General features: G+C 32.8%; 1 long non-coding RNA gene across 1 annotated transcript; it reads right to left on the reverse strand.

The window, feature by feature from the left end:
• Positions 1-10927: 10927 nt before the first annotated feature.
• Positions 10928-12134, reverse strand: LOC123695752. The gene is made up of 3 exons (XR_006751963.1): positions 12012-12134; positions 11570-11964; positions 10928-11471 (listed from the first exon to the last, which is right to left on the reverse strand). It is a non-coding gene; the product is annotated as an uncharacterized LOC123695752 (long non-coding RNA).
• Positions 12135-17377: the final 5243 nt, after the last annotated feature.

Below are 17377 nucleotides of genomic sequence, written 5' to 3' on the forward strand. Positions count from 1 at the left end.
ACTTGTTGTGAAACTCTGTAGAGGTCATCGAGCATTGTATTAAGGTCTTCCAGGGATTCTGCCATGACTACGATGTCGTCGGCAAATCGAAGATGAGAGATGTACTCGCCATTAATATTGATGCCAAGTCCTTTCCATTCCAACAGTTTGAAGGCATCTTCCAAAGCAGCGGTAAAAAGTTTGGGCGAGATCACGTCGCCTTGTTTTAGATTTTTAAATGTTAAAAAATTAAAAAAAGCAGGATATATATTGCCGTCTCCCATATTTCAATACAATAGAACTACTGACAAAATATTGGAAAAACAGTACCTATTTATTACATGTGTTGAATATTTGTGTAAATATTACACAGATCTGGACCAATATCGTAAGTTCGAGGTAGGGGAGAGGGGGGCATAATGGGGACGTTAAGGAAAATACACAGTAACATGATCAACGCAATGTATTTATTAATTAAAATGAATCACAACACTTTGGTTACTTATTAAACTATCATTTGGCATAGAATTTGGTGATGTAAATAATCATATCACGTTATAATTTTAATTTTTTGAAACTATTATGAAAACCCCATCGTGCCCCAGGGTAGGGGCAGAATGGGGTACGTATTTATTTTGCGTCACAATACAAGCACATGTGGATTTCTTCTGTATTGTCGTCATCTACACCAGCACAAGATATATGAGCCCACCGTCCACATAATTGACAAGCCACCCAACCTTCCGAAGACCTTAAATAGTGTGGTTCCCGTCAAGGCAGTACATGCACATGGTATCCTCGTCGGTATTCTCTTCAGAAGAGTCTTTTTGGGTCTTCTGTTTCTTAGAGTTCTTCTTTAACTTGGGGTCATTTGGATTAGAACATTTCTTTGTTCTCTTAAATTGTTCTCGTTTTTTCTAACATAACGGGATACCCCATCGTACCCCGTAGCCATGTCCCCGTTATGCCCCAATTCTCACATTATTTTAAATAACAAATCAAATAAAATGAGTGAGGGTTAGAGTATTTTTGTTCAAAACATATCAATAAATAACTTATCTGCAATAACAAAGTAAATACATGATAGTAGCAACATAAACACTTACCATTTTATAAGCGTATTCATAGTCACTCAAAATTACATGAAATTACGTTGAAAATCGTTTTTCCTATTAAAAATCAAACGTGCGCAGCCTTTCGCCGGTCACTTTCAGACTTAAGAGAGATACAAATTGGCTACCTATTAGCGAAAACAAAACACATCTAGACCGTATAGTTTTCTGTAAGTGTGGATGGCCCCGTCGTGCCCCGCGTCCCCGTAATGCCCCCCTCTCCCCTACTATAAATTTTTTCCAATTCTTTCTTATTAAACGTATCGAAGGGATGTCGCACGCCTTATATTGTAAATTTTTGTAGGTATGTATTGTTTATAAAGTAGGTAGATTATATTTTCATTGCTGAACCTAACCTAATTGAAAAACTTATATAAATGAAAGAAATAAGGAGTGGTAAGTAAAATTTTAACTGATTACTAATTATATAAAATATATCATAAGAAATCCTATTTAAATAAACTGACAGTTATTTATACCTGTCCTGAAAAGTTTGTTTGTTTGTTTGAACGCGCTAATTTCAGGAACTACTGGTCCAATTTTTAAAAATATTTCGGAGTTAGATAGCCCATTTATCAAGAAAAGCTATAAGTTATATATCATCAAGAGCAACAGAAGTGGAGCCATGCGGGTTAAACCGCGGGGCACAGCTAGTATTATATATTACGAGTTATCCGACAGTATTCACCATCATCATTTAAATAACTGTATAGTAATTAATAAAAATAATAAACAGTTAACTAGCTCCCATTCATTCATTAAAATAAAATTACTCAGCATTAAAAGCTGACCAACGTAACACAAAACGCTTTTAAAATCTCGACCTATTTTAATAAGTTTTACTGAATGTAATTTAATATTTTATACACGCTACAGTAGAAAAGGTAAATAAATAGGGTCGTAATTAACGACTCTAGAACTTGAATCCTTTTAATAGAGTGTCTTTAACCCAGATTTTATATAGTACTAGCGGTCCGCCCCGGCTTCGCCCGTGGTACATATTAACGTTTTCTCTACATAAGAACCATCCTCGTACTTCAAGGAATATAATAAAAAAAGAATTATCGAAATCGGTTCAGCCGTTCTCGAGTTATGGAATTACAACGAAAAGTGGCATTGATTTTTATATATTAGATCTCGTCATTACTCGACTTATAAGATCTGTATATATATATATGTATATTTAATAAACATTTTAATCTTATTCCTTAAAATTTTTAGCTGTAACTCCTATTTTTTATTTATTACTTGATCTTACTTTTTGGAATGTTTCTTTGGTTGTGACTCTTTTATTTGTTGGTGTACCAAAAATATTTTACTTAAACCTTCCTCTTGAATCACTCTATCTATTTAAAAAAACCGCATCAAAATCCGTTGCATAGTTTAAAAGATTTAAGCAAACATAGGGACTCTGGTCAGAGAAAGCGAATTTGTTTTATAATAAGTATGTAGTGATGTAAATACATTATTGTGATGAGAATAAAATTTAAGAAGTACATATTTTAAATATCTTATAGTGAGAAGGTGTTGAAAATCGTGCTGCAATTGTAAAGTGCAAGTGAGCTTTTAGCATCGTATTATCGCTTTTAAAGAAAGTGTTTTATTTCGTTCTGTTTATTTTGTACAATTTCTAAATATAAACCGCAGTCCGCATTTCGCTAAATTTTGTACAGGAAAGGAGACAATTGTTAGTAATAATTCTTCAACTTGGTTTTCTATTGGTGAACGGAAGGAATCTTGTAAGTATCTTTCAATACTTTATATTACTTTTTAACTCTTAATCTTTTGAAAAAGGTAAAGCTAAAGTTTTGTACAAAGATCTTTATAATATTATTGAATCATTTTATATTTGTTATGAATTGCAATTTTATAAATTATGTTTATGGTATTGGTACCTACTACCTATATTATTATGTATGTTTGGAGTAAAATATATGTATTTTTAGGGAAATATGAAAAATTGGAACTTTCATGCTTATATATTACATCGGTATTAATTTGTTTGTTTATTATAGTGCAATAATAAATTCCATCGGTACCTGTTATAATTAATATACATCGAGCACTTAAATTTTCATATTTATCAAATACTCTTGCCTCTTTATATTTGCGTTATTATAATTATTCATACTCGCATTAAAAGGGTTTATTTCTAAATAGCATATCTACTGTAAATTTTAATTATTATATGCTGACAATTAATTAAATTTTAATTATAATAGCTGCAACTTACGAAACACCTCAATACGAATTTAGTAAATGAGTAATACTTCAAAAATAATAATTATTGTAAGTATTGTATGTTCTAACTGTAAATAATAAATACGTATACTAAAATCGTATCCACTCTAATGTTATTCAGTAGTTACACGAATGTACACTTCAATAGAGTAAATTAAAATCACACTGCATAAAACGTAATCATAAATTCAAAATGGCGGGCATTAAAAATTCATTGTTCTCAATGCAATCATTGTAAGTCGGTGTATCCGTAGAAAACTTAACTCAATTCTCGTAGAAGCCATAAAACGGAATGGACGCTCCAATTTTATTACCACGAAACCGGCGATGAGCTAGGAAATCTAACAAAACAAACTTGTACAATACCGACTTAACAGAACGAGGTTTAAAGGACCGCTTCTAAACCTTTATAAATTACTTTCAAACTGTCATTTCATTCATCGACTAGTTTTAAAAAAATACAATCAAACACAGAAAATGTTCCAACATAATTATTACGTTATGTAATTCTTTTAATTAACGCTCTGCGTACAGAGTTATTCCAACGGAAAATGAAAATTTCCACTGATAGCCGAGTATAAATATTTAGGCAACCTGATTTTTATTTTTGTGAGCCGGTAAGGATAAAATTAAATTGCCTTTTGGCGCTATTCGCTTAGTGTTCATTTTTATTTGGATATTATTTTAATGGAGTTCTATTTAAATGTTCTGAATTTACTTCATTTTTTATTTATTCTTATTAAGATCGCATTTAGGTTAACATTTTCTGTTTATGCTTTAGGCATGATGATGACACTTAATTAATAAAAAACGTATCTAGATACAAAATTAAGGTAATAATTTATTGATTCGTAAGTTATTCTTAAAATGCTACTAAAATCTTTAGGTATATTTGAAATGTGTACGTGTATGATCGATCACGATAATTCAAGCATTTTCATTAAATATTTTAGTTACACTTTACGTAAATATAATACACAATACTTTTAATCCGTAACCAATCCAAGACGCAAAATGTAGCTAGCCTTGTATACTTCATAGTTGAAATGGTCTATTCTATATGGGTATAGAGTTCAACAAATGTGGTCATCGAAATAGGCCCTCGAAGTTCCGTACAGAATACATTGCCCAGAGGTTCTCAAACTACTTTCAATTATTATCATCCACAATGCACTTTTCAAGTGATTAGCTAACGCTAAAGCTAGTAATGTTATAAAAACGTATGGTATTATCCCTTAGTACGTATGATATTTTGAAATAGGTAAAATACTTAACAAAATTCATATACTATTTATTACAACCTTGTACCATTTAAAGACCTATAATGAAGCCTATAATACCATAAACTTTTTTTTTGTGTGGTGACTCACAATGTTAGTCAGAAGGGCTTCTACATTTTAACGCGGACGCGCACCATAAACTATACGAGAACCCATAATCATTTTCAGACATTCTCACAGCATTAATTATATGCGTCATATATTTTATGCAATACTTTTGTAGCAAATACAATGATAAAATAGAAAGGAGAAAAAGAAATATAAAGGAGCTCCTACTTTGAGAAGTACTGAAATATACTAGAAGCATGTGTTCTGAGACGAAGCGGTTTTCGTTCGGAGCAGTCCAAGGCAATTAAAGGTATTACCATGTCTGGTTCATTACATACAAAACAGGATTAATGCCATCCGACTACCAATAGATGCCGCTAAGTGTATCATTTTAACCAGCAAAAAATAAAATTAGATTTAATTGCAATTTCATTGCTTTTTATAATTTTTTACATACTTTTGTAAATGGAACCTACCTATTTAATTTCATTTTCGCTCGATTTTAACTAATTTTACAGAAAAGTTTATATTCAAAACAACGCCATCTCATGAAACTACTATAAACAAGTTATTCTCCTCCGATTTGGCGATGCTAAACGAATAATAGATGGCACTACAGACTTTTTACGTTACTTTTCACGTTTTTAACACAGACTAATAATAATATCACATACCACAGACTAATAATAATATACTACGTTTTTAATATATAGTCTCATTGCCTTTGCCACCTATAAAAATATTGTAAATGGGTTAAAGCCGTTATTAATTATTACAAACTGCGTTCCTACTTCCTGTAGCGGCCTATATTAGTCACATTTAATTATATATAAATTATAAATAAATATTAAAGGACAATATTACACAAATCGACCTAGTCCCACAGTAATCTCAATTAAGGCTTATGTCGTGGGTACTAGACGACGATAAATATAATATCACAGACTAATAATAATATACTACGTATACAAATAATATAATATTTTATAAATACATAATATATAGATAACACCCAGACCCAAAAACAAATAATTAATCAAGTACATCACACAAATATTTGCCCTGACCGGGGATCGAACTCGGGACCGTCGGCTCAGTAGGCAGTTACTTTACAACTGCGCCAACCGCGTCGTTAAGAATATCAAGAAATCATCATTAATGATAATAAATCGAAACTAAAGTTAAATACCTACCTACGTCATCTTGTTTTATTTTCTAAATAATCCTATCAGATTACCTTTATATGAAGTATGAACCAAAAAGTTTTGAGATTTAAACCGTAGAAAAGGTTTTGAATGATCCTTTGCGTTTTTTTTCTTTATGCGCCTAAAATTAAATATTTCGACATCGATTCCCATAAGAATGAAGTATTTTTAACCGACTTCAAAAAAAAGGAGGAGGTTATCAATTCGGCCGGTATATTTTTTTTTTATGTATGTACACCGATCTCCGGTTTCTGAACCGATTTACGTGATTCTTTTTTTGTTCGATGCGGGATGGTGTCGAATTGGTCCCATAAAAATTTTATTCGGATAGGCCCAGTAGTTTTTATTTTATGAGCATTTTTGTCTGTAGGTATTTGTAAATTTTGCAAGTGCAAGTTTGAAGTCGGTTATTTTTAACGCAGTTATCACTTGTCCCGTTATAAAAAGTAGCCTATGTTCATCAGGTAGGTATAATTTTTGCTTCGAATGATGAAAGAATTTTTCAAATCAGTCCAGTAGTTTCGGATCCTATCCAATACAAACAAACAAACAATCAAATCATTTCTGTTTTGTAGATAAATACGAAAGTTACTCCGTCATAGTAGGACAAAATAGTGGGACCACGAGAAAATAGGTATTCCCGCACGCGTCTGAACCGACTTTGACGGAAATTTCGATATATGTACATACCTACGTTGAAAAAGGACATCTCAATTTTGTTGCATAAATAGGATTCAAGGGGTAGGAACAGGCATTGAATAAGGCACACGGTTGAAGCCGCAGAATGAAAGTTGGTAATTTATAAGATTAATTTATTGTAAAATAAACTACTTCATTTTACTTAAACATTCTATTTATCATTCATTGACTTATCATAAACTTTTGAGTCTAGTACCTAGTTAAGTACCTATTATGTGAAAATTTTGAAAAAAATGTTTTCTTTAGGAAATTATTAGCATTAATTGATTACCTTGTCTTGTCATTAATTTATTTACCTACTTGGTAATAATCGGTCGAACACTTGTTTAAAGTTTATTTTCCTTGTCCTTTCCAGGTAATCTAAATTATTTAATTTTTGCAGTAGGTAATTAATTCATTTCGGCTTGAACAGACAAGGCCATTAGGTGAAGCGAGATTGCCAAATATGGGTGATCTGTAGATATACATAATCCACAAGGAAGCATCACATTTGCTGTAGCTTCTTATGGGTAGGTGAACGAAGTGCCTTAGGGTCAACTCACACCAAACCGAAATGTGTGAAATAAATCATTTTATAGTACACATTTCCTAGGAAATCTATACATTTCCTAACAATCGGAAATGTAAAACATATAAGATATTGGAAGGTACGCGGGACGAGGGGTATGTATGTCGCAATCGGATTGTATAATCCGCCGAATTACAAACGACCGGCATTTTTGTATCTAAATCAAAATTTTATTTCAATTATTAGCTAAATTAAAAATACTTGTCGATTTCTTCATACATTTTGCTCTCGCGGGTCGTCAGACGGCAGACCGCGCTCACCGCGCTCAGAAGCGCTCTTGGAAGGACGGGTGTATCGCTCCTCGTCCCAAAAATAAAAACGAATAAGAAAAAGATTATTGTGCGTGCACTGTCGTTTTCGTGATTTGAAATATTTGATACTTTATAAGTAAGAGTAAACTGTATAAGTTTCATATTCAAATTATTTGTAATTTAAAATTATGTTTTAAAAATTACGTTGACTGAGATCCCCTTTTTTATGGGTTGTTGAACGGATTGGTGGGGTAAAGCAATTTGACAAAACTTAAATCCAAAATGGCGCCGACGAAAATTTTACATCTTTCGTCATGGGTGTCATTTTCATGGTTTTTGGGGTAGCTATTAACGAATATGAGGTCAAAACTGAAATCCAAAATGGCGCCGACGAAAATTTTACATCTTTTCGTCATGGGTGTCATTTTCATGGTTTTTGGGGTAGCTATTAACCAATATGAGGTCAAAACTAAAATCCAAGATGGCGCCGACGAAAAATTTGACATATTTTCGTCATGGGTGTCATTTTTGTGGTTTTAGGTGTGTCTCTTTAAATGATGTATCTCTTTAAAATTATTTTTAAGACTGTCCCACTCACACTCTGTATAGGTTATAGCTTTGCATACGCTAAGTACGTAAAAAATACTTATAAAATGCCAGGTGTATCTTTTTTTTCAATTAGATTAATTCATAAAACTCTTTGTGTACACCCCGTAAATGCAACCCGCCCAACATACAGGATATATACAGGATGTCCCACTATCGGTATACTAAGTGCTAAGGGACTTGTACACTAATCACTAATCACGTAAAAATACTTAAACAACAAAATTACATCAAAAAAATTTTGCTAAATTTTTCCTGAAAATCCATGTTTTCTTCTCTAACTTCGTGCAGCCGGCATATACCGTTTCGCTAATGTGATTATTTTGTCTATGAAAACATAATTAAACGATAGCTCACGTGCGGGTGACAAAGTTGGGCGGGTTGCATTTACGGGGTGTACACAAAGAGTTCTATGAATTAATCTAATTGAAAAAAAAGATACACCTGGCATTTTATAAGTATTTTTTACGTACTTAGCGTATGCAAAGCTATAACCTATACAGAGTGTGAGTGGGACAGTCCTAAAAATAATTTTAAAGAGATACATCATTTAAAGAGACACACCTAAAACCACAAAAATGACACCCATGACGAAAATATGTCAAATTTTTCGTCGGCGCCATCTTGGATTTTAGTTTTGACCTCATATTGGTTAAAAGCTACCCCAAAAACCATGAAAATGACATCCATGACGAAAAGATGTAAAATTTTCGTCGGCGCCATTTTGGATTTCAGTTTTGACCTCATATTCGTTAATAGCTACCCCAAAAACCATGAAAATGACACCCATGACGAAAAGATGTAAAAGTTTCGTCGGCGCCATCTTGGATTATAATGTTGACCTCATATTCGTTAATAGATACCCCAATAACCATGAAAATGACACCCATGACGAAAATATGTAAAATTTTCGTCGGCGCCATCTTGGATTTTAATTTTGACCTCATATTGTTTAATAGCTACCCCAAAAACCATGAAAATGACACCCATGACGAAAAGATGTAAATTTTTTGTCGGCGCCATCTTGGATTTTAGTTTTGACCTCATATTCGTTAATAGCTACCCCAAAAACCATGAAAATGACACCCATGACGAAAAGATGTAAATTATTTGTCGGCGCCATCTTGGATTTTAGTTTTGACCTCATATTCGTTAATAGTTACCCCAAAAACCATGAAAATGACACCCATCACGAAAAAAAGTCAAATTTTCATCAGCGCCATCTTGGATTATAGTTTTGACCTCATATTCGTTAATAGCTACCCCAAAAACCATGAAAATGACACCCATGACGAAAAAATGTCAAATTTTTCGTCGGAGCCATCTTGGATTTTAGTTTTGACCTCATATTGATTAATAGCTACCCCAAAAACCATGAAAATGACACCCATGACGAAAAAATGTAAAATTTTCGTCGGCGCCATCTTGGATTTTAGTTTTGACCTCGGGTAATAGCTTCCCCAAAAACCATCCACATTTGCAAAATATGTGTTTGCTCCTTAGGAAAAGTTCAGATTTCCTAGGTAATGTGACGAATCTAATTTATTTAATTGGGACCGTAACTCGGAATAACATACATATAACATACATACATATTTTCTAAGAATTGTATACAATGCCGGATTTAATACATTGCCGGTAACATAATAATAATATGTATGATAATTCTTAAAAAAGTACATATTTTAAACATTTCTTAAAAAGCTTCTAAGTAGATATTGCATACAATTCCTAGAGGTTTTGTAAAACACACACTTTTTTTAAAGTTAGTTACTAACATACTTATCACAATAATTGTACCTACCTAGTTACTAATCTTATCTTATCTTATATATATAATATATATAAATCTCGTGTCACAATGTTTGTCCTCAATGGACTCCTAAACCACTTAACCGATTATAATAAAATTCGCACACCATGTGCAATTCAATCCAACTTGAGAGATAGGATAGTTTAAACATGTAGGTACCACGGGCGAAGCCGGGGCGGACCGCTAGTAAAAGTATAAAAATGAATTTGTAAAAATTCGTAATAAATTAAAAATAATATCAAGTATGAAGATGGTCTATAAAATGGAATGCGCTATGTTTACGTGAGCGTGATGTTCCCGCGAACCACGTGGCGACGTTAGATACCTAAATTTAACGCAGATTTGTGACAGCGTCCTTAAACCACTAGGATTTGTATACAATTCCTTGATTTCATACATTTCCGGTAACATATACATAATTTCATTTTATTTATTTACATTAAGTATATACATAATTACATACTGATATTATATCTACCAACTACCTATATTACATGTTTTAACTGATGTATTTATTTATTAGTATCTATCATATTAATAGAAATATATCTTTCACATAATATACTCATGTTAAATTATCATTATATACAATTCTAGACTGAAACTCCAATAGTCACTTGGGGTCACTGAAAATCAGTGGTGGTAAGGTATTAATCACATTGCCATCATATACTGAGTTGGCTCCATTTATCAGGTCACTCACTGCCACATTACAGTTCTTAGGAATAAGATTATTTTTATTTAATTATTTTTCTTTTTATTTCTTTTTGTTTTTCCTTTGTTTATAAATGTATCTCGTGTTGTGATCTTGACAATAAATGTGTTTTATTTATTTATTTATTTAATGTCTCTTACTGCATGCTTTTCATGCAGTTGTCCGCACCATATGTATTGTGGTCTTTGTCCATACACACTTTCTCCAAAGCCCTGCTTTGGTCATGTTTCATGTATAAGCTCCTGTATAGTAGTAAAATTTAATCAAATATTTAATTCTTATTTCTTGAAATTTGGTATAGTATTTTTTGTGTGATACAAATCAAAACCAACAGTCAGGTTAGGTAGACTACAATTTACAAAACTGGCAGGGTTGCCATGCAATGGTTGGTGGTTAATGAAACACTTGACTCGACTGTAAGCTTGTATTGAACTGCTTAAACTGTAGAACAACAGGACTATATATTCTAGACGCACACATACAATAGATTACACACTACACTGTAAACTGTAGAATTAATATTAAAGACATACCTAGTTCATTATATTTTGTAGTCTTTGATTATTTATACAACAGACTAGAAATAAATACTATGTATGCGATTATACCTATTCTAGCCATCCATTTTCGTATTCCTTAAAATTAAGTACAAGTTATTAGTCAAAGGGCAACTTATTGTGCCCTTGCCCGTAATGCACTCATAATTTCAAGTTGAATGTTTGTCATTCTTTATGTACCAAACACAGTCACGGCCACGGCGCTCATTCCATTTTACTGGTATTAAAACAGATGAAATCCTTCATGATCCCATATCCTTCTTAGTAGCAAATGTAGAAATCCCTTTCTTGTGTCTACAATGTTTTTGTGGAGAATCGTATTATTATTTACATTTGGGATGGATTAATTCTTCTCCTCTCTTGAACAAATTTGTTATTGCGAACGTAAGCAATAAGTCTGTAATAAAACAATCTTATATTGGGTTACAAATCCATAAACCAATCATTAAAAATCATGTTTGTAAAAATTTATGTTCTGAGAAAATATCAGTTTACCATAATATAAAGCTTATTTTCTGCCTGTAGATTCTACATAACCTCACAGTCCATCCATAAACCATATTTAGCACTTATTTTTAAAATATTAGTCAACAATTAAAAACGAAAACAAACAAAGCTTCTCGTTTTGGTTTTGACAGAATCTCGTAAATAAACTGAACTAAATACCAGTCATAATAATGTACTCTGTGACTAAATAAGTCAGTTTACTTTGTTTATTTAAAAATCCGAGTAGGTATTTATTATTATGTTGATTGACACTTGACGCCACAGACTTGAAAATAAAAGGTACGTGTACATATATTTACATTAGTGCCATCTAGTAGCTCTGGAAGGAAAAGAACTTCAAGTCTGTGTTTAACGTGCCATCTAGTGTGTTAAAAGCAAAAGACCTTAGAGTATATATATTACTATTGTATATATACTCTAAGCAAAAGACCAAGAGATATAATCGAACATGTAGTACGTTTTTTCCCCACTGGCGCTTTAATTGCGCAAATTCATAGTGCAACTTTTTTTGTATGGAGTGAACCGTCTGTTGTATACGTAGTATATTATTATTAGTCTGTGGTATTACGTTGTTTATGGTCGATATATGAACTAGGTACATACGCTAGATAGAGTGCAAGCATGAAAGAAGATTTTGCAATTTTATTAATTAATATTATATAATCAAGACAATATTCAAAATTGAGTCGCATTATCACATTATGTTATTGTTTATATTTTGCTTGCAGTAATAGAATTTAATTCCAAAAAATACGGAGCATTAAATTAGTTTTCCCTCACTCGCTTTTACAAAATATTGAAGCAAAAATAGCACCCAATTATCAATTTGTTCACATAAGTTTCGACGTTCCAAACTCGACACACGATAAACCGAGCAACTATTTGCGAGCAAATTTAAAAATAAACCCGTTGACCATCGTTAACTCATCTCGCAGCGCTCGAAATTAAATTTCAAGAAGCTGTAGGAAACGCGCAATGTACTGTTATTGTAGCGAAACTTTCGTTACAGAAGTTTCCTGGTTCCCGCAGTAAAGTTGGAAGTTTACGATAAAATGTTTTGAAAACAAGTTGAGTTCATTCAACTTTGATTACAGTTAATGTTGCTTGAGCATTAGTGGCTTGTGGCTAAAGGCCTATAAAACCTTATTTTGATACCTAAGACTTCTAACTGGTTTCCTTTTCCATCAGAAGACCCTAATAGGTAAAGTTCTTTTTCGTTTTGTAAATTATTTTTTCTAGTAAATATAACACCGGTTCAAAAGTACAGAGGTTGAGTTTCTTAATTACTGCGAAAGGATTTATGAAAGTCGGAGTCATTTTATTTATTTATACTTAGTTATAAATGCTTTACCTGTACCTGACTGTAGTACATTCACTGTAGGTTTACTATAATAACTCATTTACAAAAATTTTACATTTTCGCTAAAGTTAAGTTTACATAATTTCACCTATACAGGGTGTCCCACTATTGGTATACTAAGCGCGAAGTGACTTGATAATTTTACATACACCGATCACGTAAAAAATACTTAAACAACGAAATTACGTCAAAAATTTTTTGCTAAATTTTTGTTAAACTTTTCCAGAAAATCCATGTTTTCTTCTCTAGCTTCGCGCAGCCGTCATAAACCGCTTCAATATGTGAGCATTTTGTCTATGAAAACACAATCTTAAACGATAGCTCACGTGCTGGTGGAAAAAATGGGCGGGATGCTTGTTAGGGGTGTACACATAGAGTTTTAAGAGTTCATCTATTTGAAAAAAAAGCGTCTGGAATTTTTTTAGTATTTTTTACGTACTCAGCGTATGCAAAACTATAACCTCCCTTGAGCTTATTATACCAACAGTGGGACAACCTGTATATCAAGACGTTATCTATCTTCTCACATATTTCATTTAACTGCATTGATCGCCTAACATTACTTCAATAAGGAAGAAGAATAGAACACCCTAACATAATGAATAACTAAAAAACGTGACGTTGTTCCGCCTTAATAAAAAAGCTTCGCAAAGAAAATATTCCCGCCATTCCGAGATAATCAACCCATCTTGTTGTTAACGCGATCTCAAAATAGACCTCCCGCTGGTTTTGATAAAAAATATATTCGATGAAATAGCTCTACTATTGAATTTGTGTTACATTTCGCGAAATAATGGGTACATTTTGTTTGGGTATTTTCCAAGAAAATGTTATTTTACTGTGTTATAATTTTATTTTGATTTAATTGATCAAGGTGGAATTTACATTTATAGGGGTCACCTTGTACCTCGAAATACAAGTATTTCTTGGTAAGTTTACGATTAAACTTGAAGAAATTGTGTTTTTTATCACGATTAAAGTTTTTTACAATGTCTTATCAAACTAAGCTACCTACTACGTAAAATAATCGAATTAACTGAAGGAAAAAAGTACGTTTTAAAAGATTGAAGAGTATCTATATCTTAATATATTATATAAATTTCGTGTCACAATGTTTGTCCTCAATGGGCTCCTAAACCACTTAACCGATTATAATAAAATTCGCACACCATGTGCAGTTCGATCCAACTTGAGAGATAGGATAGTTTAAATCTCAAATCGTTTTAGAGAAAGCGGGCGAAGCCGCGGGCGGTAAGCTAGTATTATATAAAACTCAAAGGTGACTGATATAGTGATCTATCAACGCACAGCCCACACAACTGGACGTATCGGGCTGAAATTTGGCATGCAGGTAGATATTAGGACGTAGGCATCCGCTAAGAAAGGATTTCCCGAAATTCTTGCGGGAACGGGGAAAAACGGGGATGCACGTACAAAGTCGTGGGCGGAAGCTAGTTTTCAAATATATACCAACTGGTTTAACTTCTAAATATATCGGTATGTGCTTAGCATGCAGTTGTAATATATTAGAAAATATAGTTTCCTTTAACTTACGCTTATATTGGTATTCGCTTGATATATTATAAGTACTTGTACGAAAGCAATAATTTCAAAATTTCTATTACCATGCAACATATTATTTATGTTTATAGCGACATTCTTCCGTTCCTGTAACGAGAATGTGAAATATTACCACTGTTCCCACTCGACCAACACCAAAATATATTTAAAGAGTACGACACGGATCCGATACGACAAAATACTTTTTCTCATATTAGTAATCCTATTACTAAGAGAACTTTAGTCTTAGTACCAATACTAGTAGATAAAATAAAGTATTACTAGAATCGCTTGAAAGGCTCGAAAACAAAAGAAACTAAGTTTTCAACAAGGTCAATCCAGACAATTAGTGTTAGATAGGTAAAGCACTCTTGACTTCTAACCTTCGTCGAAGGATACGAAACTTTATCTTAGATAAGGTTGTTAATAATTGAATAGATCATGCTCTTATTTTGACGTCGGACTTAATCTTTAACACTGAAACAAATACATACAATATGCTATAGTGAAACTTCTTAAAGCCTTTTATGTTTACGTGATTTTATTTTCATTAATTGCCACCGCAACGAAATATTCACTGAACTTGGTAATATATAAAATGCATAATTACAACATACGTTATAGAGAACTAAATTAATGAAATCGTATCGTATCCGCATCCTATAAACACTCCTTCGCAGCTATATTTGCGGTGCGATAAACGACAATAGTATTTGTGCGTGTTCCTGCGGGCGATAGACTATGGCATTACATAACTGGGGGCTACCACGTCTTATAGCAGCATTATATCCAGTTTGGGAAAGTGATGGCGCTAGACGACCTATACAGCGCTGTCCTTTTTCCACACTGAAAGTAATACTGTTTTAAAACGTCATGGTCTCAAGTAGTACAATACAAGTACACACTACACATACAATGTTGGTGTTTTCTGGTTCAATTGGTTTTTGGGTTTTCATATTTACGAGCCATTTTATAGTCGTGGATGGTCTGATCTATTGGGTAGTTCATGTAAAGTTTAAAGTTTAATGTTGTACTAGTATTTGAATTGGAAGGGAAGATGTATTATTACACTTGTTACATTATTTAACTTGTTTTATGATTAGTGCTAAGTAACAAGTATATCTTTAAAGATATTGATAGACAAAGTACAAGCGCATTTATTTGATAAAGTCATTGTTTATAAGAAATGCATATTATGCTTGCATGTGTCTTCGCAGTTGCCTGAAAAGAGAAGGAGAGAGCAATACGATATAAGATGATTATACAATCATCATCATCATCATCATCAGCCCATATACGTTCCCACTGCTGGGACACGGGCCTCCTATGAGGGTACAGGCCATAATCCACCACGCTGGCCTGCAAGTGCGGGTTGGCGGATGACACATGTCGTCGAACTTTTTAATTCTTCGACATGTCGGTTTCCTCACGATGTTTTCCTTCACCGTTCGAGCAGTGGTGATGTTACAACATGCGCAGATAAATTGAAAAATAAATTTATTTCCTGCGCGCTCGCCTGGTCTCGAACCACGGACTTATCGATTCGAAGTCCGAGGTCTCACCACTGAGCCACCACTGCTTTTACCAAGATTAAGACCTTACTTCATAGGATTATACAATATTCATGCCTTATTCTGAATTTCATAGAAATCGCTTTTTCATTTAACCTTTAACTGTAGCAAAATTATTTCATACTAGCTGCTCCGCGCGGTTTCACCCCCGTGGCTCCACTCCTGTTAGTCGTAGCGTGATGATATTATATATATATATAGCCTTCCTCGATAAATGAGCTATCTAACACCGAAAGAATTTTTCAAATCGGACCAGTAGTTCCCGAGATTAGCGCGTTCAAACAAACAAACTCTTCAGCTTTATAATATTAGTATAGATTTACATTATAAGGTCTCAAAAAAGTATACGTGTCTTATCGTCTTAACAGCGATATTTGCCAGACAACATTTTTTGACATTTGTTCCTAATATTAATTACGTAGGTACAATAACAAATAATAAAGTGTAATCAATTGGAATAAGTACCTTAACAAATAAGTCACTAGATTTAATCAGGTACGAAAACTGTTTGATTCATTCCGTTTGAACTGGGCCATCCACTTTGTCATGATATTATGACGACAACAATTTTAGCGATAATGTTATTTTATGTACAAAAATGTTTTGTACTTTTTCTCTCCTTTGTCTTCCTTTGATAAAAAGAATTGATTACGACTTTATATACTCAGTAATCATATTGCCTTATTCCATATTGTTTTTGCCTCAAATTTCTTAGAACGCGTTTAAAATTGTACCTATATAATATAATAATGTGCTATTAAAATAAAGACCGAGTGAATTTTCAACCGACCACGAGAGACTAATTTATAAACACGCAGTAGATACCTGGAAAATTTTAATTGAAATTAATTACAATAGGTACCATTATTATTCAAGTCTGAGTATAAAACTCTACGAAAGATGTTTGAAATTTATTTTATTATCTACATTATTTCTATTTCAATTAATCAAATGAATGAAGACTCTTAAATAATAGCAAAGAAAAAGTACCTACATAATAGTAACGTAGACCTAAATAATAGTTACATCTATACATATAATAAATCTGTAGAAGGGTCAATTCTGTACATTGAAAATATTGAAAAAATAAATAGCAGGTGGTGTTACTGGATCGATACCAAACCCAAATATGTGATTAAAAAAATTTTTGTCTGTCTGTCTGTCTGTCTGTCTGTCTGTATGTGAAGGCATCACGTGAAAACTAGCGGTTCGATTTCGATGAAACTTGGTATAATTATACCTTCTTATCCTGGGCGTAAAATAGGATACTTTTTATCCTGGAAAAATACGTAGAAAAAAATTAAT

Source organism: Colias croceus, chromosome 11 (genome assembly GCF_905220415.1).
Source record: "Colias croceus chromosome 11, ilColCroc2.1".
Lineage (NCBI taxonomy): Eukaryota > Metazoa > Arthropoda > Insecta > Lepidoptera > Pieridae > Colias > Colias croceus.